At 43.3% G+C, this 26091-nt stretch overlaps 1 long non-coding RNA gene across 1 annotated transcript in view; it reads right to left on the reverse strand.

Moving 5' to 3' along the window:
- The window catches only part of LOC146798048 (uncharacterized), a 92476-nt gene that overhangs the window by 6752 nt on the left and 59633 nt on the right, over positions 1 to 26091 (reverse strand). The window contains exon 2 of the long non-coding RNA XR_014969094.1: positions 3681 to 3703. This is a non-coding gene — a long non-coding RNA (uncharacterized LOC146798048). The remainder of the gene's footprint in view (positions 1 to 3680; positions 3704 to 26091) is intronic.

The following is a 26091-nucleotide window of genomic DNA, read 5'->3' on the forward strand; positions in this document are numbered from 1 at the left end:
TGCCTAACCTTGTTCTAGCGCTGTGCGCGCTTACGTAAAGTCTTTCCCTGAACCGGCCGTCTAACTAAGCGTAATACTTGAAGGGGGAAACATTGGGTTCACTAACATGGCGCCTGCAGAACTGAGCGCTCCTCGTGATCAATGGCCCCTAGTACTGTGAAGCAAGGCATATAAACATAGCGCTACGCGCAATCAGTTGCATGTGGATACGTTTGCGTAGAACATTTAATACAACGCGTGACTCGTAATCAGTCGCATGTCATTACCTTTGAGCAGAGCATATAACACAGTGCGCTACTCGCATTCCTGGGCATATAATTACTTTCGAGCAGAGCATATAACACAGTGCGCTACTCGCATTCCTTGGCATGTAATTACTTTCGAGCAGAGCATATAACACAGTGCGCTACTCGCATTCCTTGGCATGTAATTACTTTCGAGCAGAGCATATAACACAATGCGCTACTCGCACTCCTGGGCATATAATGTACTTCGAGCAGAACATATAACACATGGGGTTACTCGCCGTCCCGGTCTCTCCGGCTGAGGAAGCAGAGTCGGTGGCGTGAAGCGCCACGCAAGAGCAATGTCAGTCAGTACTTTGAACGGCTTCCAGCGGGGAGGATTACTGGACTTGAGGAGCGAGTCCCTATGCTCCGGTGCAGTTCACAGAGCACCGCGCTCAGTAGCACAGGAGGGGGGACACGGACAGGATCCCTCGGCGGGGTCTCTCCGTCGCGCAGGCAGGGGAGGGGATTCCCACGGAGGGGACAACCCGGGCCAAGTGCGGTGCGGTTTCCGGACCAGCAGGGGGCGCACCAGGGGGGATCTCGGCCTCCGGGCTTACCTCCGTCTCGGCGTCAGCAGGCGTCCGTCCTCACGACGTTGGGGGAACTCGGCCCGACCTTGTGCACCTCCTCACACGGCTGCGACGGCAGCGACGGGGCCCCGGGCTTCTCCTGGGCCTCGCGACACAGCAGGGCACTCCTCCAGGCCTCCAGGCCGCAGCAGTGAGCGCGCTGGCTTCGTCGTCGCAGGGGGGGGCTCAAATTAAGGATGGGGTAGAGTGCTCAGCGGAGCACGCTGCCGGGGGTCCCAGACCAGGGTAGGAAGCGCGGGGGTCACAGCGCTGGTACCTGGTCGATCCCCGGTGTCTTGGCAATCGGCTTAGTATTTTGTTCACTAGGGTAGCTTGGACACGCAGTCTCAGCTCTGGCATTCAAGGCTTACAGCTCGCTCTTGTCATGCAGTCTCAGTTCTTAAAGTTAGGTTTCAGTTCTCAGTTGACAGATGAAGTCTTTTGGCGCAGATGTATCTGGCGCCCTTAAGGGGTTCTGTTACAGGGGTAGGGATGGAGAGGGCGACTAGGTCCTTCCTAGTCAGGTTGGCAGAGAGTCTCTGGGTCCTCCTACTACTGGGCAAGATCAGTGGGATTCACAGGGCACCTCACTCACTTAAGAGGCAGTACCTAAATCCTGTCACTCTCAGAGGCATAAGTCCCTGGCTAGGCCCTACCGCCTACACTCCTGGTGGATTCTTCCAGCTCTGCTTCACCCCAATGGCCAACTCACCACAAAAGTTTCCCTCCCACTCTTAAGTAGCCCTAGGTCAGGTGACCTCTAGCCAAGGCGGCAAAAGTAAAACCCCACCTCCCTTCTAGAAGGTTCCAGCTTCTTCCAGGAGCTTCCCCACTCTAACTATGGGACAAAAAGGCGGGCTGGTATCGCAACATTGTTGTGGGTCCCAGCCAGCTCCTGGCAGCTAGGGTGCTACTATGAAAAACGACCACCCTGCAGTAGCAGGGGTCTGTGGCAGCCATCTTGGGAGAAGTAAGCACCTGCACCTTAACACTGCAAAAACGAAAAAAATGAGGGAAAAAGGGCCAAGTCCAACAAGTGCTTTCATAGAAATGCATGCTCTACTACTTTATGATGACAACCCTCTCTTTCCTCTCTGCTTTCACCTTCCCATGTGTCTAGCTCTGTTGAGCTAATACGACCTGCATTAACACATTAAACACAGACCCATTTGCTTTACCAACGCTTGTTTAACCTTCTGTTGCTATTGTTTGATGCACACCACTAAACCCCAATAACACACTCAGCCACTACCCTCATCTGCATGTTCACATCATAGCAACTGCTTATGTGCAGTGTAACAACTGTAATAAACAGCATTGATTGAAATGATTTTGATGATTCCTTTATATTGACTCATAAATAAATAAATAACTTTCTACATTTCGGGACCAACTGGTCCTCGGTCAAGACAAGCATCCCATTTTACCTAGCTGCTCCACTGGTTCTTCCGCTAATCGACCTACCAGTTTGCCAGCAACCCAACCCACTAGAAAAACAGTTTTGCAGGTTTTCCCTAATGAGATGATCAGCAGGAGCCTACCGAGGGGAGAAGTACCCTTATGTGATGTTGGATGTCTCATTTTAGACACTCCATCCAAGGTAGAGATTGTGGCAGCTGTCTGGGCCAGCAGACTGCAGGACAGATTGTGGATCCAGACAATGATCCCATGCAGCGATATAATTGAATTGTGTGGCATCGAAAAACAGACAGTGTCAGTGGGAGTACTTAACCCTTTGTTCACAATTTCTCATTTTTAGGTCTCGCTGAGCCCAGCACATGCGCTGGCTTGGAGAGACATTTTGTGTATGAGCTTTCAAAGTGCTGCTGGCTGGCCTAACGCTTGCGTTCACACGACCGTGCACGCACGCTAGCCTTCAGCAGCACTTTGAAAACTCGTGCGTCATCGCGATCACTTTCGCTTTCAGAGCGATCGCGATGACACACGCTTTCAATGCAAGACTTTCTGTAAATTCCATAGTATTTTTTTACATGGCAATTCTGCCTCAGTTATAAAATCACTTCCAAGGGTTTACAGTTTGTTTTAATATTTGAAGCGTTTTTTACTTTTATGTGCTGTTTGTTGGTATTTTTTCGGGGAAATACTGGTTATTTGTCACATATAGCCCGATTTTTTTTCCACAACCATCTTGACATGAAAATATTGGCCATGCCGAAAATACAGGAGGCAGATTTCAAGTCTAGCTGTGATAGCAAATCAATGTCTGTCTCAAGACATAAGATCAGAGTGAATAAGGGTCCCTGTGCCTTCGACTAGATCCCTTACACGGGATTAAAGCAGTGACAGCTTTAATATTAAAGGAGGATATTGGTGGAATGTTAAAGAGAAATGGAGAAGAATAGGATAATGGGAAGGAGGTTACATCCCACTGGAGTCAAGCTTCTAAAGACAGGAAACAAAGGCTTCTTAAAAGACAAGAATAGGACATTGAGGAATGTAGGTGTCTGACAAGGGAGAGTCCGATGAATGACTGTGCAGGCTTTTAGGGACTATGGATTCCAGTGCACTACAAGTAAGTTTCAGGAAAATTAAGGCAAGTTTCAGCAACTTGAGTGGAGTTTCTCTAGAACACACTGGAGATTTGACATCCCCATGAGGTTTGTCAGCAATGTAGTGGAGGTCTGGAAGGTTTTCAATATTGTACTTGGTGCTCCATTGTCTGTTAACACATTTGGGGACCTGTGACAGAAAGCTTATAATTAGAATATCAAGTTGTCCCATGGCATTTCCTGTCCAGAGTGTATACAAGCTCACCAGTGACCTTCAGTACGCCAACCTGGTCACTGCAAACCAGACTTACCTGCTCAGGGTGCTTCGGACATCCTGCAAAACAGAGAAACAAAACAGACATTAGTTCTCATAGCACAAACCTCCTTCAGAAGTACAGCTATGAAAAGAAATGTGAAACATGCATCATTAAAAGCAACGAACAAGCAAATCAGGCATAGAACTTCATGGGTCGGAGATTTGAAGATTCAGAGCCCTAGGTCTTTTGTTCTGTAGCATACCATTAGCCCTTGATATGCACTTCCCATTCCTTTACAGCTGGGGCCAAGTTCGATTTCCATGTGGTTGATCCCAGAATGTAATGGCATAGTGAGCAAGTAAAGGATGGTCTGGAAAGAGTTACCAAGTAATTACCAGTGATTCGGATAATTTTTCAAGCAATCCTATTCAAACTTACCTGACACTGTGCAACGTAGTCAACATCTGGGGATTAATTTCCAAAGTAGACACAAAACTGCCCTTTTCCTCTTACAATGTGGTAACACTTATACCCGTATCTGGTTCTGTGGGTATTTAAGTATCAATATCTCATTGTGCTGTCTATTTGTGTACCTACCAGACCGGCATCCCCGATTTTCGGATGGGAAACACCCCAACTGATAAACTGGGATGAATACAAATTAATCTCAAAACTACTAAAACTTTGGTAGTTTGTGAGCAGCTTAATTTATTTGAATTGTTCAGTTTCCTTGCTTTCACACAAGAAGGAACTTCAACATTTCAGGTGCATAGACTCCAGGCTAAGAACGAAAGTAATATTTCCACAAGACTAACAGCATATATCAGTGACAAAGGCCTACATTTCACTCAAACCCAGGAAGCCATGGTTAAAGCCGGGCTCAGGTAAAACAAATAGCTAGAAGAAACATGTATTTGCAATGCAATAGGTCTCGCATTTACGCGTGTTTGAGCTATTGCCATTGTAAATGACATTGCATTTTATTTATGTGTTGATTTTAAAAACAAATAAAAGGCATTGTTATTTACAATGCCAAAAGCTTAAACTCTCGCAAATGCGAGACCTATTGCATTGCAAATGCTTGTTAGACTTTGCAATGGTCTGCAATAGAGCAGTTCTGAAAATACTGCTTTAATTGATGAGGAAAGACATCCTACAATTCTGGCCGTGTGTCAATGAAGATTTGAGATAGAGTTAGAAAATGATTGGGTTCTTTTCTTTTCAAAATATTCGAGTCTGGAAGATGAAGTGTAAAAGATATGGTATTTACTGTAAAGTCTAGGATTTCTAAGGATTAGACATGAAGCAGAATTTATATTTCTTTGTTGATGACAAATACTAAACTTTTAAGTAGGGAAATACTTGTTTCTAGATGACATGCTTTCAATTTGTCCTTAGACATTATCAAAACATAGTTCCAGTTAAGTTATAGTTCATATTCCCTGTGATCTTAAAATGGAAACAACGGTTTCAATAGCTTGATGAAACACCAAGGTGCTGGAGAAAGACCAAAGGAAAGTCATATGTATTACTAGGTTATATCTGTCCAATTAAATTAAAGATATTTTCTGTGTGATGGATGAATGGAGATTGTTAGATAAGCATCTTTGAAATCTAAACGTGTCAACCAATCACCTGATTGTAGACAGACTCTTAAGTGCTGAAAAGTTTCCATTTTGAAGTGATGCGTAAAACGAAAGAGTTTAAATGTTTGAGGTGGATGACAGGTCATAACTTTTGTTTTACTATTAATATATAGCTTGGGAAATCTTGGGGATGTATAATGGCTTGTTCTACTGCTCCTTTGGTAGGAAGGTCCTGGATTTCTTGCTAAATTAATAGAGAAACTGTTTGTGATAGATGAAACTTATTTGATAAAAACTGTTGGACTGGGATATAATTCACAAGATACCTTGAGAATGTGTGGAGAATCCAAGAGTCTGGGAAAAGAAGAACCCTGTTGTTTAAGAAACGAGCTGTCCGACCTGCTGAAATTAGAGGAGGAGATTGAATTCTTACCGTTATTGAAATTTGCTATTGATGCAGAGGTAATTTTTCACGGTAATTTCTGAATTCAAAACCTCATTACCTCCAATTCACCGTTGTAAAGGTACTGGACCCTCCCCACTGTATATTACCTTCAGGAGACTTTACATAAACATGAAAAATCAAAAATGCCTTTAATATTTAAGACAATAAAGAGAGTTTTCCTGACCCTTTATTCATTAGTCAAATATCAATCAGGTTACAGAATTTGGAAATTAGGAAAAATAACATTAATACAGAACATTTTATTGCATATGAGCATCACATGCAGAAAAGAAAAATGTGGCGCAAAATGTCAGTCAAAACTCTTAAAGAGTTTCTAAGAAAAGAGTGAGTCTTGTAAGGCTAATCAATAATTAATAAATGGCAAAAATCTCCCTTAAAGAGAAATAAATGCATAAGACAAATACATCTTTTAAAAAACTAATTAATTAGTCAAAGCATGAACCTGTTCTATCCAGCTCCACTCTCTACCCTGGTCTGATCTTCTGTGTCTCTGTGCTACACAAGGAGTAAGACAGCCCCTCCTTCACAGGTCCACAGAGGAATGTGATCTGCCTTGCCAAAAATATGACATGCAAGGACTTCTCTAAAAAAATATGAGCAAGAACCCCCACCTCTCCTCGGGCGCAATCTCCTCCCGGGCTGCAGCAATCTCCTCCCAGACTGCACCCACGACGTTTCTCGTACCTAACCCATGTGATGTCTGATCTCGTCTATCTCTTCTCCTCTCCTCCCTCTCAGACTAAGGTCCAAGGCTTAAAGAGAAGGCCAAAAGCAAACACACCCCCTAAGAGGTCATTATTTATACTCTAATTCTTGGCTGACTACACTAATAATTGTTACAGTTTTCAGTAAAGCTTGCACCGATTGGCTATCATAGATGACATGAGGGTCTCACCATCCTGTTCTCATTGCAAATCCGGTTTTAACAAAAGAAGCGTTAATGGTAAATATAATCATATATTTCAGCAACATTTACTAGGAAAAATGTTTCAATCCAGCTTCCTGCATCCTGTGATATCACACGCTGGATAAGCACATTCTACAAACACTGGTACTTTGGCAGAATAGCAAGACTTTAGAGTTCACAGTGGCCTTGAACTAGGTCTTCACTCAAGGCAACTTGGCAGTATGTAGCTGTTTTCTGCGCATGCTCTTTCATTCAATAATATTCACAGCCTTGCTGGATTCACAGGCAGCCATTTTATCTTAGGCCCAAAAATAAAACAAACACAAAGCAGTATTAATTTTCGAAATAGAACCCATTCTGTTTACCACCCCCATACTAATACCTTTTATTATTTTTCCTAGCAAAAGCTATTCGTTTAAAGCAGCTTTTCTATTACTTGTGCACAACATGCAAAAAATGTGCAACATAGCATAACACATGCACTAGTGCAAATTATCAAAGCTCACACAGTTAATACATACTCATAGCAACATGCTCTAATGTTTTAGATAGCTTTTCATGCAAAATGCTTTAGCCCCACGTGTAGTGTTTGGTGCATGGTTAATTAGCACACATTATAAGATGTGTTATGAACTGAATATATTTGTCTAAATATGCAACAAAGGCAATGTCTCTTAAAACAGGAATAGGGAGTGTAGATTACAAGGAAAATGAGCTGGGAAGAGAGAACACATACAATAATTATTTTCACAGCTAAAGAGGCCACTAAAATCACGAGTTTTCTCTACATTGCAAAAACACATGTTAATTTAGCACAAGCATTTCAGACTGAAAGCATTGACCAGGCCTCATTTCATGTCTTTCATTTTGAATGCACCAAAGTGCACCTTTCAAAAAGCATTTGACCAAACCTCATTTCATAATCTCATGTGCCATGTGTTTTCCACTTTTCACCAAAATCTGCGTCATTTTAAATGCAGTCTGTCTGAAGCACAAAAATTAAAGCAATGCCTAATCTTGATGAAAACTAGCTCTATCACTATGGCATGTCCTCTTTGGAATAGGTATCTATTTCCTCTTCTTCTTTGACAATCAAAATCATATCAGCTTACAGGAAAGTGTAAAATCAATACTCAAGAATAATATTGCATAGTTTAATTAAAAGTCATACAATCAAATACCACTGAAATATGTTAAAAATACAGCATGACAATACTACACTTTAAGAGGGGGTGCCACACACCATGGCCTGGCTAATACAGATAATCCAATTTTTTCCTTATATCAATCACTGACCATGTCTATAGAAAAAGATGACAGGTGTTACAGAAACAGTAAAGCAATGCATTATTGCTTTAATATATAAACAAGTAAAATAGGGAGGATGAATGTGCAAAAACAAATTACATGCAAAGTACATTGATCAGATAAACTATCACATGGGCATGTTGCTAAGGTGACAAACCAATCTTTGATTTTAGGAACGGTTACAAGTCGATAAAATATATCAAGTCTGAATCTTGTGAGAATAAACCTGAGTTGGTGATTTTAAACATGTTCATGTAGGGTTGCATACCATCACTAGTAACCGTCAATTGATTGTTGATGATACTCGGTTTATTTAATTTGACAGATAGCTTTTGACCTTCAAACAGGAATAAACAACACTTTTTGAACTCCCTCCAGCTTATAAAATAAAAGAGCCCGGGTTATCAAAATATTCTGGTCGTCCTAGTTCCAGACAAGTCTGTCCTATACATGTCAACCATGGTATTTGTAAAGATGGTGATGACTTGCGGCAATGATTGTCAATCTTTCGATTTAGAGCTGTATTTTTGCAGGCACAGATCTTACGCCATAGCGAGATTGGTTAGACTCTAATCCTGTCATCTAAAAACGGGGCACCAAGTTCATTGTGGCAAACAAGGGCAGAGCTACTTTAGCAACAGGAAGAAGTCTCCTAAAGAAGGCATTCTCAGCCAGTTGAACAGGTTTAATATTACAGAATCCCCACACTCCTACCCTGTACAATGCCACAGACACACATTTAACCTTACAATTAGTGACCATTTCATTCAGGGATCTTCTGCCAAGTTTAGTTGCGAAGTTAAGCTGCGCTGATGAAGCTCTTATACAAGTCAATTTTATGGCATTAATGGCCTCCTTCTATGAACTATGTGCCTCAAAGAAACCTCCTAGATAAGAAAAAGTGGAAGTAAAACTCATCTTAACATCACCAACCTTAAAATCAAGACACTTCTTAGCTTTAGGCTCACATTTCATTTTCAAAGTTTTACCCAGGCTTACATTCAAACCCAAGTCCTGAATATAGTTGGCAAAGCAAGCGAGTAACGTCTGCAACCCCATGGAGATACAAGACATGAGCACGGCATCATCAGCATAGAGCAGGGCTGGACTCAGGCAATGTCCGATATGAGGGAGGTCCAAGTATCGTTCAGTCAAAACTGTACCCAAGCTGGTAGTGTACAGAGTGAACAAGAATGGTGTGAGGACACAACACTGGCTAAACCCTCTCTCTATGCCAAATTCACAAGTGCATTCATCCCTGAGTCCATAGTGTACCCTAGCCCTGCTCCCTGTATATATCTCTCTATGGAAAGAAATTATTGGTAGATCAACCCCTAACTCGATAATACTTTCCACAGTTTGCTGCACACCACACAAATGCGTTCGATAGATCGTCAAAAGCTAAACACAATTGGCCCTTTTTGATTTGAGTGTATTTCCCAATTAGCAGGTTTAAGTACTTTTTGATTTGAGTGTATTTCCCAATTAGCAGGTTTAAGTAAAGGCTCTTTTCAACTATCCCCTTTCCCCTACGAAAGTCTTACTGCAGACCTGACAAAATATCATTATTTTCTGCCCATTCGTCAAGTCTTCCCAAAAGTATTCTACCTGTGACTTTCACCTTCTTATAATGGGAAAATCAAAGAATCGAAGCATGTATTTAAGATGCCAGATTTACCGCAGGCCCTCACTACCTTGATCAGTATTGGTCCCCATTATGGTATATTAGCCTTAAAAAGGTCAATAGGGATACTGTCTGATCCCGGCGCTTTGTCTCTTTTACTATCAATAAGAGCCCTGTTGATCTCATATAAACAAAAAGTGGTCTCCTAGTATTTCCTCAACAGTGCTGTGTCCCTGTCTACATAATACCAAATCTGGGGTGGAATAAATCTTTCAAAACTGACCACTCAGTCAGTTTTGTTAATGCAATCTCTAATCTGGGGGCAGTTCCATCCTATAAAAGAGGGCCGTTAATCACAACCCAGATGGTTGAGCAGTCCTTAGTCTTACTTGCTCCCAGCAGTGACACCCAAGCAGCATTCTTTAACTCTTTTTCCTCTGTTGAAGTGCCAAACTATATTCCCGCCAACATGCCTTAACTTTGAAGGTACACCTAGGAGATTTTTGCAGAGCTGCTTTGAGTACTTTGCTATGGGCTTTAGGGCTCTTAAAATCTAACCAGTCAGGTTTATGAAGCGCGGTATGGGGCACAGGCTTAATTGAGCGTTTTTGATTCCTCAAGAAATACAAAGAAAGGCTTTCTTAATTTAATTATTGTTGGGAGAATCATCCAAACAGGTATCAAAAGCCTCCCTTACATCGGCAGTCAGTATTTCAAGAAAACTATCTGGCTCAACCTGAGTCCAACGTAGAGAGATACCGTTACTAGGGGCTATATCAATGTTATCAACATCAAACTCTGTATTATGCTTCTCAGCGCTGAACAGGAAATTAACATTAACGATCTAGGGATATTGGTCACTCATCACAATTGAGTGAGTAGGATAATTAAATAGCAATGTACTAAACTTATTTTATATGAGGATATAGTCAATAACAATATTAGAACCTCTACCATTGAATGTGCAATTAAAGGGAGCAGGAGGACACACATTTCATTTGCACAAGATCCCATTTAAACATCAAAGCATTCAGCTTGGCCCCATAAACACTGCAAATAAAATAATATTGATCCATTTTGTCCTCCATGCCAGAAACCATTTTAGGTGGCAATTGACATAAATATACACTTAAATCATCACCCCAAAGAACAAGAACCACTTCCCTTCGCAACAGCCAATAGCTTCAAGTTCATGATCCAGTTGAGAAAGTACATCAAGTATATCATATATAATTGCAGTATTCTAAGTGTTAACAAGAGCAAAACTCAGCTTGTGAGAAGTTTTAATCATGATAATTTGATAATATGACAAATTAGTGACTGTTTTCAAAATTGAAGCAGATAATAAATTACAAATGTGAGTGGACAGACCCCCTTCACTCTACCTGCAGGAGAAGGTAAAGCCATTGTATGTATTATCATGAAACCATTACTATGAAAACTCTCTATTGCCCAAGTGTCTTGAAAACATTAGATAGAGACTCTAGAAATAAAACAATATCAATTAACAGGAGATTTGGATTTCAGATAAATAAAGTGCTACTCAACTGACTGCTGGAGCAGCAAGAAAGAGGAAGGACTGGGACAATGCTTTCGCTATATACCGTTTGAGAACCTTTTTTGTGTCATTGTGTTGTTTTCTCCCCACAGCATCATGGGAATGGTAGTTTGTTTATGTGTTTATTTATTTGTTCAATAATATAGCTCTTTTCTTCGCTGTCTGCTGTCAGTAATAAAGCAGGGGTGTGAAGCATAATATGAAGCCTCTGGTCCTATCATAAAATTATAGAGAGGCTTTCCCAGACAAGACCTAAAGTAAAGGGCTATAGGTAGCATTCAGATTAATGGAGTGGGGACACACAACTTGTGTCCCAGGGAGAACTGCAGCTGAGGTTTACTAGCTTTCTAGGTATAGGAGCCCCTCAATGTGACCCAAAAAGGAAAATATATTGGAAGTTCAGTGGCAACAAAAATAAATATATAGGGCTGGGACAGCTGGTACATTCAGCTGGGCAATTTGGTCCCATGGAAAGAAGTTAAGGCGGTGAATAAGGTTGCTAATTTAAACCAGAGAGAGTAACTTGTGTTGTGGGATGACCTGTGACTGCCAAGGAAGGAAACAATCCAGGGATTTGGTAGAGTTGTGACTAAAGGGGAGGTAGATGTAGCAACAGGTGGTAGAAAAGAATGTGACTGCAGGGAAGAGGCAATTAATCTCTAGTAAATAAGGATCATGGTCATTTGAGATCCACACGTGAAGGGTCAAAAGTAATTTGATCCACAGGAAAGAAGAGGACCTGAAGATATGGGGCTCACAGCTGACTGGTCACAGGCAAGGGAGCACATATGATTGTGGGGAAGAGGAATGCCATCTCAGACGATGGTGATGACAGGGGAATACTGAGTGCATCGAAGAGGGCTGCTCTCCTTTGATATGGATCTCAAAAGACAAAGATAGAGTTGGTGGCGATGGTGGCTAGGATGAATTGAATTATTTATGGTAACAGTGCAGTATATAAAGTCATGAGTCATGGAGCAAGAAGAGGACATGCCATTTACTAGTGAAAGAGGCCAATGAGATGTGTTTAGGATACAGAGATACAACTGTGAAGGAACAAAGGAGAGAAATGCTACAGTACAGTTTCCTATCTCCTGCAAATGATCAAGGAATATTGTGCCCTAATATCAATGCCATCAAAACATTTCTCAACCTTGGACATTGGGTTCTGATAAAGGAACAATGAGTCTTGGGGTTTAAATGAGAGAAAATTGAGGATGACGGTCAAATACAAAGCAGTTTTCTTTAAAAAGTGTTATATGGAGGAATTTCCTTACACAAACGATGAACAAAAGGGGATACTATGCAGTAAACTGGTTGCAATAATCCAGTGCCTAATTTGTGTCGGTGGTTGCAGGTGTGGTCACTGGCACCCATTTTTTGGCATTGGAAGATATTTTTCATCATCTCACTTTGACTTAGATCAAGTGAGAGAATGTAGACATGGGAGAAAAAACAGGAGAAAGAGAAACACAGAAAACCACTGACAAAGCAGAAAGCAGGGATGAAAAAGGATGTGCAAGAGTAAGTGTACGTTAGCTGAAGAACGAGGAACAAGCATCTGAATGCATCCGTTTTGCCTATGTAATGAACAAAGAGCTGTTTTCATCAATCATCATCTAGGAGAAAGAAAGAACTCCCCGACAGATAACACGGGAGTGGAGAGGATGTAGCACAGTAGTCAGAGCTGCTGACTTGAGAGCTGGGGATCCCAGTTTGAGCCTCAGCGGTGCCGCGCAGCATCCTGTGATTCTAAACAAATTACTAAATCTCTCCGAGCGATTAAGTGTAATATAAATATGCTGCAAGAGTAAAAGGCAAAACTTTATAAAAAATATAGTTAAACTAAATTGGATGTTTACAGTATTTCGGCGGTGGGAAACTGATAAGACAGACGGGCCAGGGACAAGCATTGGCAAATGCAGGAAAATAAGCTACAGCCGATAGAAATGGAGGAAAGGTGAGTGGCACGCACAGGAACCAGTAAGAAGCCAGGAAAGAGTAGAGGGAGGATGTAAACCCCTTTTAAGTTTATAGATTAAAACAATAGATTTCTCTAGCACGGAGCAAGCGCTGTGCAGGGGAAACCTAAAAAGGTGAACTGAGGACTAGACAGTGTTGGAATTTGGCAATCCTGGCATTCTCCTAAGAAAACTATTGAATCCATGTACCTTTTATAAATAAATTGAGCATTATAAAAACTGTTACTGTATGTTTTTCCCAACAGCAGAACATTGATCACAAACATCGACCCTATGGCATGCAATTTTCCCCAGAGTTCCTTGGCTCCTTGTTTTTTTGAACTGCTCAGATTGAAGGTCTCTTGTCTGCAAACTACACCTTATGTATTTTATGAGACTTAATGAGGATATGTACAAAGAAAACTGACATAAATGGCAAAATTTACATGAAGGGGCGAAACCAATTGTTTTTTAACTTCCCAAATTTGGAAATGTTACTGTAGACCTTCACAATGGTCGAAATCATTATTGGCAGACAAAGAATTCAGCACTCCAGTACAGACGGGCATTACTTGACCAGCAACTGGTAATTTGATCTCAAAGCACAAATAGAAGAAAATTACATGAACAAGGTAGGTTACAGGAGAAAGAAAGAAAGGTGACATGGAGGCCACCAATTGAGCGAGCTTTGTGGATTCAATTCATTCGCAGGGTATATGTCGGAGGGATAAATGGCTGGTTAACACACCATAACTGCCCAGAGGTCACTGCAGTTTGTTAGTGTGACCATCCGTCACAACAGACTGAGATGGCACACATATACATTCGTCCACAGGGTAAGTGGGCAGTTCCAACTGTAATTCATAATGCGTGGTTCGGGTGAAACAGGATGAAGCTTGAAAGAAATGAGGAGAGTAAACAGTGGGTTAAAAAGCAGACAGAGGGCCGGATTTAGATGTCGGCGGACGGGTTACTCGCCACAACTGTGACGGATGCCCCGTCCGCTGAAATACAAATCCCATTATATCCTAAGGGATCTATATTTCGTCAGACGGGATATCTCTTACCATTGTGATGGAGTATTCCGTCTACCAAGATCTAAATCGAGCCCACAGTCATGCATGGGTTTAATAACTGAAGCACATAATAGCCAATATTCTGCAGCGATTGAAACTGGTCACATTTATGCGGGCGCTATTTTCCTGTTAATGGAAAAGTTGCATGTCTGTACGCCTGCCCGGATTACATTTTTGTGATTTTTTTTAGCACAGAACAAGCTGCTAACTCAATCACCTCGAAGTGCTCATGTGAAATTAGTGCTGGCGAATGCCTGATTGAGAGCACTTCAAGCTGCACTTCAAGCTTACGCTTACTGCCCAACCGTTCGCATCAGACCTGCTCTTGAGAGGGAATAATGGAAGTTCACATAGCATGAATATTTGATGCTTGCCCTTTTATTGTGTTTGTATAGGCACTTGAAGGGAGCAAATTCAGCGAGGGAGCCACAGAGTAATGTACAGAACAGTAGGATAGGCAACGATTTCAGTTTGTGAGCGGGGAGGGGGAAGGGAGGATTGTATGACGCTACCACTCTTTATTTCCCACGCGTTCCTTGGGCAGAACAACAAATGCGTCTGGACCATGCTTCCATTTACAATCCAAGTCATTAAAACAACTGGCCTTAGGGGTGTGCTGTACTTTGGAATAGTGTAATTTACTATTCCAACTCCAATCCCAGCAATAGTAGGAAAAAGCGTTGGAATTTGAAGTCCAATGCAGATTTACGTAACGCTAATTTTTAGCAAAAAACTAATTCTGGTCAGGTTCCAGAGAAGTTTCTGATGTGTATGTCAACACCGAGACACAGACAGTGGCAGCTGACTTTCAGTGCTCCCCTTATCATACAGAATAACATCCTGCAGGGGCAAGGGCTGTAATTTCCTTCTCAATATGGCCTGGCTGCAAATGTTCCACTTGGAAGGCACTCACTAATTCATTTTATCAGAGTTATATCGTGGCTGGGAGCAGCTGGACGTCAAACTGAGATCCCTGAACACTTACTCTAGGATGCCAGGATCAGCAGTGCATTGGAGGAAACAAAGATAGGTTCAGCACGCCACTTCACAAGTTGTAAAGAGATAAAGTGTGATTTGAAAGTGTTTTTGACTTTCCCCAGCTCTGTTTCTAGTCTGCACGTAGGCCCTAGGGCTAGGCTACACGCCCCCTGTAGAATGGCAGGTATGTGTGTCTGTATGTGTAACTACACTAATAACCAATTATGTTGGGCATGATGCACTGTGAATGATTAGGGCGTAATACCACTTTATAGAACCCATGTCATCAACTTTAGAATAAAGAAAGAATGAGTTAAAACCTGCAAAATTTTAAAAAATTATATAAAGCTGTTTCCTGGGAGGCATCATTCAGTGGGCTGTTTTAACAGGACTGTAACGCTTGACCTGCAGGTCACACGAGAATCTCTGCAACAAAATTATGAACCCACTTAGCTGAGTAATCTTCCATAAAATGGAAATCTGTACACTATACATTGCATGTAATGCTCTGTAACATAAATTGTTAAAAATATGAGCTTGTGTCAGAGGTTACTCACATAGCTAAACGGCAAATGCATCAACCACCTGAGTTATCTTTTCAGTAGGAAACCCTGATCTCGGCAGCAGGTGCCTAAGCATCTAAAATGCAATCTGTTAGTGACCAACCAAGTTAGACAGAAGGTTTTTACTGTCACATTGATAAATTTACCAACTTTGTGGGGGTTGTTTGTAAAATAAAAAATGCAAAGGCTGCCATGGTCACTGCTCCTCATCACAGCTCTGTCCCTCATGATTACAATCCTGTTATACTGATGTCCCTCTGCCACTAATTTGTGGGATCCAGGAGTTAGCTTTTTCCATTTCTAGAACTGAGCAGACACACTTTACCTAACCCTCCAAATTACCATGCACTCACCTGGTCTCAAACATGGAAACTCTGGAGCCGATGCTGGGCCTCCTACCCCTCTCAGAGCTGTGCAAGTTAAAAGAACCAAACTCCTTACATCACACTCGGCCCTGGGAAAAAGGGGGTTGGGGACAAAACAAGGAAAGAGACTTGCAGTATTAGATCTGCTCAGCGGCTGTTCGACGCTGCTAACAGAATCTGTCACCTCCAAGACTGTAGGAATCTCCCTTTGACGAAATAAGATGCTTGGACACAGGAGTTCCATGAAACAAATGCAGGTTTAATCCAAGTAAGAGGACCCATCCAATCGCACATCCAACTCAACAGCAATTCAGTTGTCTTCTCCCAACCGTCCCTGGTCCCAGAACCCACCTTCAAACCACCACATTCTTTAACCTAGGTAACAGTCTGAGCATCCCTACATCATAATGACAAGCTAGAGAATCCAGAGGACATATGCTAGACATTGCTATGACAACCAGGATCCCACACACCTCCCTCCGATAAAACAAAAAAAACAAAAAGAACAGAAGAATACATATGTTTACAACAGCTTCAAAACATTTCCCACCAAGAATCCCAACACCTTAGGAAACGTAGTCTTTTAAGTAATCAGGTTTCTTTAGAACCCTAGAAGATTTGCGTGAGAACTCAGAGAAATCAAAGTCCTTTCTTAAAGTTTTCTCTGAATTCACATACAAATCTGAACACACACAAACTCTACCTAAGTTCCAAATTCTATGGTCATTAGTTCGAACAGCATTATTGAAAACCTTAACAACATGCAAAGGTTTGGAGAAACTTACTTTAGAACCTGGAAGCCTTACAACAACAACATCCCCAACCTTGACTTTCGTATGCTTGGTGGATTTTCTCACATCAAAGTTTTCCTTCCTGAAACGACACTTGTTCTCCTCTCTTACTCTCCACTTTTCCTTGTTCTTTATAACAGAAGAACCACACACCGAATCTCCCAACCGTCGAACCCAAGAAGGTTCAACCTGGGTGCAAGGATCCCTTCCCTTAAAATGAACAAAAGGAGACTGACCCGTTAAACTGTGTGGGGTCATTCTATACTCCTCAATTTTCTTTAAAACCTGTTCCTTCCAGTTTTTCCCAGAGCTTTTAGCTAAAGAGATCGTCTCCTTAATCACCCTATTAAACCTCTCTACCATCCCATTGGCTTCTGGATGATATAATGAACATTTCTTGTGTGTTATGCCTCTTTCCTTAAGAAACTTCTCCATTTCTGTAGAAACCAGTTGAACCCCATTATCAGTTAGAATTGACTCAGGGAATCCCTCTCTACCCATGAGATTTTCAAGAAACCGAATCACATGGACAGTCTCTATCCCTGACGTGAACTGTATTTCAGGCCACCTTGAAAATAAGTCCAATAACACAAAGATATAATCCTGTTGACCATTGAAATGAATAGGACCCACAATATCCAGATCCACCTCCTTCCACGGACCACTAGGTAGCTCCCTTATAACCATGGGCTGAACTCTAACAACCTTTGACTTTCCACATGCAGCACACACCGAACAATCTCTAATAACTCTCTCAATGTGCAAATCCATACCGGGCCACCAATAAGAAGAGCGGAGACGCTCCTTGGTCCTAGACATGCCTGAATGCAACTCATGTGCCATATCAACCAGCACTTTCCTTAATTCTAAAGGAGGTACCAACCGTGTGCCACGTAGCAAAATACCATTAGTCACACTCAATTCATCCTTCACACCCCAAAACTTCATAGCTTCAACTGACCCAGTTTTCTTTTTACACCACCCTCTCTGAATCAAATCCATCACTTCAGCTAGAACAGGATCCCGAGTTAAACTCTCCCGCCATTGAGCTTCATCAATAATCCCATCATTGACCAGACACACATGTGAATCTCCCTCAGCCCAATCATCAGTTTCTTCCTCATCACTACAACCATCAACCAGCCTAGAAAGAGCATCTGCCACTGTGTTATCAACACCAGGAATGTACTTAATTTGAAAATCATACTCCTGAAGAGCTATGACCCACTTACTGATCCTCCCAGAAACTTGGTCAATACCCTTCTTCTCAAAAATCTCACACAGTGGCTTATGATCCGATTTAACAATAAATTTAGTTCCCCATAAAAACTTCTTCAATTTCCTGATAGCCCAAAATACTGCAAGCGCTTCACGCTCAATAACAGAATAACGCGATTCCGCATCCTTAAGGCCTCACAAAATAAAAGTCACTGTTTCCAAACCATTCTTACCCTCCTGCTGTAACACCGCACCCAACCCTTTTACACTAGCATCAGTAGTTACCACAGATGCTCTAGATGAACAAAACCCTTTTAGATTAGGCGCATTATTCAGTTTTTCCTTTATCCCAAGAAATTCCTCATCACACTCCCGAGACCAATTGAATTCTACACCTCTCTTCAACAGTGCTCTCATGTTTGAGCAATGTTCAGCAAACCCCTCTACAAACTTGTTATAGTACTCTGCCATCCCAAAAAACGTCATCAATTCTTCTCTTGAAGCGGGAGGCGGCATGCGTGAAATCGTATCAACTAAATCAGGCTTCGGAGAGATACCCGCACCAGAAATTGTGTGCCCTAAATAATGAATGGATGAGGTTTCAAAATGACATTTCTCAAGTTTTATAGTTAAATTGGCATCCTCCAGTCTACTCAATACATCAAAAAGTACCTTCCTATGCTCCTTATGATCCTTCGCAAACACCAGAATGTCATCCTGATACACACACACACCATCACAACCTTCAAGTACTTTTTCCATTGCGCGCTGAAATACAGATGCCGCTGATATTAGGCCAAAAGGCATCCTAACAAATCTGAACGTACCAAAAGGTGTGACAAATGAAGTCAGATCCCTGGAAGACCTATCTAACTCAATCTGATGATATGCCGATGCCAAGTCAATAGTGCTAAAAACTTTAGCACCCCCTAACAACATGAGTAACTCAGAGATATTAGGTAGTGGATATTTATCAACAACCACACATTTGTTTAATTGTCTTAAGTCCACACATAAACGAAGAGACCCATTGGCCTTGTGTGCAGCGACAACCGGAGCAAGCCACTCTGTGCTAGAGACCTCTTCAATTATACCCCCATTTTTCAGTTTTTCCAACTCCTTCTTCCTCTCATCTCTCACCGCTAAAGGGACACTCCTAACTTTACAAGTTGAAGGTTGAGAGTTAGGACGTAAAGGTATATTCAATTTAAAGTCTTTTAGACAACCTAACTCTTCTCTAAACACCTTGGGAAATTTATTTTTAATGGCACACAGAACACCACCTTCAGATTCAAGTTGAACAGATTGAATGTTCTCTTTAAGAATGATGGGAGTGGTGCTCCCTGGATCCAACATAACCCCTAAATCAGCTTGATGAAACCAGCTGATAATACTGTCGCCCTTCTTGGAGACATACACCTTCCCTGACAGATATCTACCACCATACTCAATCAAACCAACAAAATACCCACATAGTGGTATCGGTTCACCCCCATAAGCCAAAGGACGTATATCTGGTTTAAGTAACTTTACCTTCCCAGCAAGTCTCTCCTGATAAAATGTTTTTGAGACAATAGTAATTTTCGCCCCAGAATCAAACAACACTTTTGTCTTCTCCCCCTCAACTTGAATGATATCCAAAAGAGAAGATCTACCTTCTCTAGAGTTATTTTCTTGTACATCAGCTTGAACTTGTACTACAATTTGACCACATACAAAGTCTTCCTCCTGAAATCCAGTCTCAACAGTTCTGACACTGTTAGAAGGACTCTTTGTTTTGCAAACAACCGCAAGATGACCCTTGCGCTTGCATTTCGAACAAGTTGCCTTCAATGCCGGACATTTTTTATCATTTGCAAAATGACCAAGTTTATCACATCTAAAACATTTAGGGACAAAAGATTTTGTTTTACTCTTAACAGCTTCTGCGTCTTTAGAAATGTCCTTAGTGCCATTGCCTTCTTTTACAACCTGAACCGAGACTTTCACATCATTTTTCAAGGTGTCTACACACTTTAAAGAATGTTTGATTCTTTTCGCAACCTGTAATACCTCATCTAAAGAGGGTTCATCTCTTAACCAGAGTTCGTCACGAACCTTCTCTAGGTTGCAGCCTAGCATAAACTGATCCCTTATTCTTTCCTCCAAGAGCTGTTCAAACCTACAGGAAGAAGCAAGCTTCCTTAGTTGAGTTACATATACCTCTACAGATTCCCCTTCATTTTGCAGTCTCTTGGTAAACTGAAAACGCTCTAAAATTGTACTAACTTTAGGGAGGTAATGATTATCTAATTTTTTAATACATACTTCAAATTCATTTAACCCCCTGCTTTCAACTGCCGAGAGTTCGGCTAGATGATCAAAAACATCTTGCCCCTCCGAACCCAGACAATGTACGAGAAGAGCAGTCTTTCTCTCCGCACCAAGATTATTACCACAGACTTTAGCATACCGTTCGAATACCTTCTTCCACTTCTTCCACCTGATCGCAGGTTCACCAGGCTCTGATAAAAAGAAGGGAGGAGCAGTAACATTCTGCATGCTTGCTAAAAAAACAGCACAAGTAACACCTAACACAGATCACAGCGGCTGTTAGACGCTGCTAACAGAATCTGTCACCTCCAAGACCTTTTATATTTGCAAGGTAGATGTGCACTGGACCAGAACCTCTGGTTTTGCGATGATGCAATGCACTGGAAATTAACAAAAGGAGGCAGTTGCCATCAGTACACTGTTCACTGCATTCAGGTCACAGTGAGCAGCGGCTAAAGAAAGGGGCACGGACAATATTGAAGTGAAAGCGCATATGGTGCGCTTTCACACAAAGTACAAATAAAGTAATTATGAAACGTTCCGCGCGGCCGCTGAAGTAAAAGTGGCCTGTACTATTAATGAATAAAATAAATAAGTGTGCCTGCTAATCTGAAAGAGGCGGCATGTAAACTAAATAATTAAATTAGCGCACCAGCTAAACTGAAAGCGGTCCGTGCCATAAATTAAATAAGTGAATACATGCGGACAGTGCAGTAATTTAAATAAATACAGTAGTAAACATGCGGCGTGCTGCGATGTCGTGGGTGGAATAGGGAAAGAGCATTAAGGGAAATAGTGCTCACCAACTTATAAAACAGGGCATGTAACAACACCAGCAAAAGGTCCAGTCCTTATGGGAAGTAACTAATGGAGACAAGGCGGTACCAGGAAGGGACTAAAAAGCCTCATAATGAATCGTAAGCCAGCGTTTTCGAAGGACAATGACACAAGCCAATTAAAAATATGGGCTGAGAGTGGGCGGGGCTTCCAGTGCATACCCTACTACAGCATTGTTAGAAACGGGATTTCTGGTTGGCTAAGGCTTGCGCCAAAGCCAGGCACAACCACCACTCTAGTCAGGGCAAGGGAGTTACACGCTGAAGATAACTCCTGCTCACCCCCTTGGTAGCTTGGCACGAGCAGTCAGGCTTATCCCAGAGGCAATGTGTAAAGCGTTTGCGCAACATACACACACAGCAGGAACACACTAGGGGCTACAAAAGAATCTCCACACAAGGTTATATCAAAAATAGCCTTTGTATTCTCATAAACACATTAGAATCATAATCACACATATACACTGTGCCAACTGGCACGGGCAATATTTACAGGGGATTATATACAGGACCAGGCCAATCGGGCCACGGTCAGAACCATCAGAACAGGTAAGGTAATATAAACCACAACCAGTAACTACTGGTACAATACTGTACTTGGCAACATCCTGTACCATAAACCATATTATGCACAGTATCACATCAGGCGCAAAATACATTATACGCCCACCTCATAAGCCTAAACATATTAGACCATAACCTCCTAGTCATAACTCACATTGGGCATAAATCACATTAGGCCCAAACCTCATTAGCATAGACACCCTCCTAAGCATAAACACATTACGCATTAGACCTCACCAGCATAAACACATTATGCAATAGCCTCTTGAGCATAAACATCATTAGAGGCATAAATCAGGGTGCATAAATCACATTTGGCACATCACGCATAAATCACAGTAGGGCCCTGCGTCCTACCAAATTACAACTGACCCCCAGGCCAACTGGCCTTCTCAGAGGGCTCAAATAGCCTATGTCCAGCAAAGTCAGGGCTTGGGCTGCCAATGCAGCAACATCACAAAGTGCGCCATTGTGCTGGGGAAGAGGAGTGTATCTCACTCCTGTCTCATCCAAAATGCCCCTAAAGGAATGATGGCCTAAACGTTGCAGCTGACGCTAATTGTCGTGTAGTTGTGAATCCAATAAAGGCCCTGGCACCACTATGCCCTGAGAGTGGGTCCCCACTGGGACTTACCAACTAAATATTCAAAACTTTGCAGCTGCCCGTGCTGGTGCGGCGCAGCTGGAAATAAACAAAGTGAAGGGGCCCTGGCACATCTGTGCTTCTCAGCCCCACTGGGCCTCTCTAAATCCAATTGCCCCCATTGTTGCAGTTGCCCACTGTCAAGCGGGGCAACTGTGAAAACATAGCCACACCGGGGAAAGCATGGGCCCCTCTGGGTCTTCAACCAACAAATATGGCCCTCGTTGAAGCGGCCTGCAACGGCGGGACCGCTCAGGCTGCAGTGGAAGGGGCACAGGCCCCTCTGGGCCCTCTCCAAACAAATATGCCCCTCGTTGGAGCGGTGCAGCTGGAAGGGGCAAGGACACCTATGGGCCCCCAAATAAAAGCACATATGCTAACAACGTTGGAGCGGTCCGCTCTCCTGTGGGACTGCTCAGACACTGAGCCTCAATCGGCACACACCATGAAGAAGCCCCCACTCACCGGAACTCTGCAGGTGCTCCTCGGAGATCTTCAGCAACCTACGGGCCTCTCTGTGGGGCATTCACTTTGGCATCGGAGCTGTCAACAGCTCACGGGAGCCCCACTCTCCTCTCTCACTCGGGCCTCTCCTCACGCTGCGGGACTGGCACTACAAGGTGCCGCGTCAGGGCCCGCACTCTGTTCTCCTCCCTCGCTGGGGAGGCTTTGGCGGCATTTTCTCCCATGCGGCGGGGCAGGCACCAACAATGTGCCTCGGTCCCCCTCAGAGTCCATCAACACGGGCGGCTGGACGCGGGGCTCTCCTTCCCACAGGGGAGCTCCGTCTTCTTTACCGGCCGCAGCTTCCGTGTTATGCCCCGCCCTCAGTCAGGCATTCACCAGCCTGACTTCCTCTGCAGCGGCGATGCTCGTCTCGGCGCCGGCTCACTTTTCTCGGCAGCACAGCGGGGTGGGCTCCCGCTCGTGATATAGATCCTCCATGCGGGTGGGCACCTGCTCGAAATAACAGCATCAGCGGTGTGGGCACCCGCACTTTGAATAACAAAATAAGCGGGGTGGGCACCAGCAAAAGTAAGGAAAAACGCGGGGTGGGCACCCACCACTTTAGGCATCACGGGGGAATCCCTATGATGGGGATTCCCTCAGCAAGGGCTGCAGCTCACCGCTGCGCAGCCCACACGCCCTCCCCTTCCCTGGGGAATTAAAATAAAGCAGATGCAGCCAAAAGTCATGAAGGTCCTGAGACAAGAAAAGTCCATGCAAAATGTTCCTCTAGGTCCAGGGGCACAGCTGGGCCCAGGGAGGCCAGCACACAGGGCCCTCCAGCAGGGAGGTAAACCCCCATGGCGGTTTCTCCTGGACCCCAGCAACAGCACTCCCTCAAGTCAGGAACAGCAAAACACACAAGATGATGGACGGAATGTTGCACATTGGCAAAACATTCACCCCCAGTCACAGATCTGGGTTTAATCCATCGTTATTTTGCTCACCACGCCACCCCAGTTCAGACATGGCCATATGCAAATCAATCTTGACCCTGTGCCTCATGGGAACAGTCAAGCCCGAACTGCCAAGCCACGTCTTCCCTGGACCGGAATCAAGCATCCTAGGACCGGTTTCGGGGTTTCACCCCTCTTCAGCCAGGATAGCTTGATTCCAGTGGCGTAGTGAGCACGGGACCCACGTCTGGGCATACCCTTCCCACTTGTGGGTGACAAATGCAAAAACAACAGTTGATAGACAGAATGCAGAACAATGTCATACATTCACCCCAGTACAGAGATCTGGGCCTAAATCCATCGTTTTTTTGCTCACCATGCGGTTCCAGTTTGAACCCAGCCATATGTCTTGAATTAGCAGAAAATGGATAATAAAATTCAAAGTTGTTCCAAATATGAGATCAGCGGCGGCTCCTCCGCTAATGATAATGACACCATGTTATTATCATTTTATTTTTCACTGCTTGTTTTGTAGGTGTGGGACAGGAATGGGCTGCCCACAGAGCATGGGGAAGAGTCTCAGGCATTTTATGTGCGTATGACGGTTTGGCCGGCCATCTTGGGCTGGCCAAACAGTCATGCGCACTTGCCAATTCTCCATCCGGCTGCATTGCTGAGCCTTGGTGGAGAACATGCACACCCTTCCACCCCCTGTCTGGGCACGAACCATGGTGCTTAGACCAATCACGACGTTGCTGTTATGCTGGTGACAGCAGCGTCGTGATTGGCTAGTGGAGTCTGGGACCATGTGTGCTTCCTGCGTCAACCAAAGAGGACAGAGTCTGGCAGGTAAGTGAATTTTTCTTTTAGTTTGATCTTTTTTGAATGCCCCACCTCACCACTACTGCCCAGTAGCAGCCGCTACTTGTGGTACGATGTTCACTTTGTGTTATTTAATTTATTGTTTATCCATGGAACAGCTTTCATATGCATGATTGCTGTGAGGTAATGTAGAACTTTACTGTGTCATTTGGAATCTACTGACGTAACTGTGATTGTTTAACTTGGGGAGAAGCGGTTGGAGTCTGCTTGAGCTGGGCGTCCTTCACTCTTGCACCAGTGGGTCATTTACTTGGCACTAAAATAAATAGCTTTATTTTTATATACTTTGCGACTTCCTCCATTCTTTACACTACTGCAGGAGACTCCTTAATATTTGTTGCCGGGTGGCCCACAAAATCCTTAAGACAACACTGGACATCAGGGCCTAGAGACTTGAGGAGCCCACCGAAGGCTGATTGTTGCTGTTTTTTACTACCAAACCAGCATGCTGTGGGGGGAGGGGGGATTTTTATTGCTTGCACTTTTTTGCACCTTTTCCGCAGCACTGGCCCTAAATTAGGTCTGGGCTAAAATTCCGTTCCGCTCGTGGAAATTGCGATAATTTTACATTTTCTCGTTCCGCGGAGAGCGCGAAAATGTCAAAATATCCGCATTTTACCGTAAATTTTTTGCTTGCTCGCGCTGTAAAATAATACATTCTCACGTGCGCGCGATCGCCTTACCTGAATCCCCGTGTTCGCCGGCAAGTTTTCCCGATCCGGTCACGTTCTCCACGAGATGTTGGATTGTTGGTAGCCATTTGCACTGTCTCGCGACAGTTCGCGCCCGCAGTAACGTCATTCGTCGCGCGATCACGTCTTTCTTCTCGCGATCATGCACCGCGAGACAAGTGAAAACAAGATGGCCGCGCCCGCGAGCAACCGCATGGCTAAGTTGGCCTGCCGCGACCACGCAGAAAATACCACGAACGGGCGGGAAAAAAACTTCCGCATCTTCGCGATATTTCCGCGTGTTTGCGGAGATTTTTAACATTTTCGCGATAATTTGCGAAAGTGAATTTTGCAAATTCCGCCCACCCCTACCCTAAATCATTTTAGAAAACGGTACGGAATGCTTTAGATGGAAATATAGAAGTGTGGTCACTCACTATTTAGAGTACCTGTTTCCGCCTGACAAGTGCTGGCGCTCTCCAATTAAATGCAGTGCAGCAATGCTCTGACGTTCAAGTACTTTCCCTTTTAAATTAAAGAAGTACCGGACAGTGCGTGCTCATTGAAAGCACTGCTCCGCCTCCTGGTGAATAATGACGAGCTTTGGAAGGATGGGTCAGTTCTGATGCAGTTTAGAGGTGAAGGCTCATATGAATCACAGGAACTAAAAGCATTTTTTCCCCCTAAAAACATCTTGCCCCTCGTTTGCCACCTTGTTACAAGATGAGTTTTCAAATTAAAGATTTGCTCGG

Source organism: Triturus cristatus, chromosome 9 (assembly GCF_964204655.1).
Source record: "Triturus cristatus chromosome 9, aTriCri1.1, whole genome shotgun sequence".
Lineage (NCBI taxonomy): Eukaryota > Metazoa > Chordata > Amphibia > Caudata > Salamandridae > Triturus > Triturus cristatus.